We start from the raw sequence: 1,310 nt of genomic DNA, 5'->3' as shown, positions 1-1,310 counted from the left end.
GCAAAGGTGGCCGCTAATACAAATCTAACTTATACATGTGTATTCAACTTCCACTGAACTTCGCCGCTCGCGCTCTGCACCAAATCGGAGCACGAGACTAAGGCCACACCAAGTACATTTTATGGATGACATCAGCGTGCGCATTAATTTTCGCCTGATTTAAGGAAAAAAAAAGAATTTTTTCCTTCTGCAGGGATGGTCAACATGACGACAAAATACCAAGAAGAGCAAATGTGTTGTAGCCTTATAGTTGTACTTGTAGAAGGGACACTTCCAAGGTACCCGAGACTGTAGTTGTAGAAATGAAACTTATTGGATAGTTGTAAAAGTGAAACCAATATGGAAGCTATGAGTGTGGCTACCAACTTTGTTGGTGATGCCAGTCTACCACACTAGTGTCACTTTTACTACACCAGTACATGTCTTACATACAGGAATGAATGCCTTCTTGGCTCTGATACCATGTTTTGTCCCTTTATTTCTTTTTACAACAGTCATCACAACTTTATGGTGCCTATTTTTGAAAATGTAGCCAACTTTTTTTCACCCTTCTTGTTTTTTTTCGCCCTATCGCACTATTTTTGCAATCTGCAGAGGATGTCATCCATAAAATTTACTTGCTGTGGCCTGATAGATTTCAAAGCTTTTGATTACATATCGTTGAAGGAAACCAATTTTGTCCATGGCTCCCTCCCCAATTTCCAAGTAGAAATGTTAGGCTAGACCATGTGAAGGTAAACATTCTGTATTTGCTTGCAAATGTTACCTTTCTAGTTCATGTTTTGTATTTACCAGTATTATGCATTTCAAACACCTGAGGTGCTTAGAAACAAGAGTTGCCAGGATATACAGTAGTAAGAGATGAAAAGGGACACCCAGACAAACACAAGCACAGAAGTTTGGACACAAACCTGTGCTGGTAGGGGTGGAGGATCCAGAGCCAGACCCAGAGCCTGATGGAACAGTAGGTCATAGGTACATGCATGTCAGGAAGGGTTGTTAGTAGGTTCAGTAATGGGGAGACAAGAAATTAAGTTCTTTGTACATCTGATACAAGCAGATGAACAGGGAGGAGGATCAAAAAGATAAGACAAAGGCAGATAGTCATGGTAGATAAACATACATATTCAAATAGTAAAGATTAAGACAAGAACTTTCTTTTCTTGAGACATAGCAGTGCCCTTCCATCATACCAGAACTGACATGCATAGCCAGATTCTACTTTTTACATTTCACTGCTGGTGTGACATTTTGTTAGCCTAACCTTAAAAGCACTGAGTATCTTGAGCTGAAACCTCTTAAAATGTCTC

This window comes from Branchiostoma floridae, chromosome 4 (assembly GCF_000003815.2).
Source record: "Branchiostoma floridae strain S238N-H82 chromosome 4, Bfl_VNyyK, whole genome shotgun sequence".
Taxonomy (NCBI): Eukaryota; Metazoa; Chordata; class Leptocardii; order Amphioxiformes; family Branchiostomatidae; genus Branchiostoma; species Branchiostoma floridae.
This window is presented reverse-complemented; position numbering follows the sequence as displayed.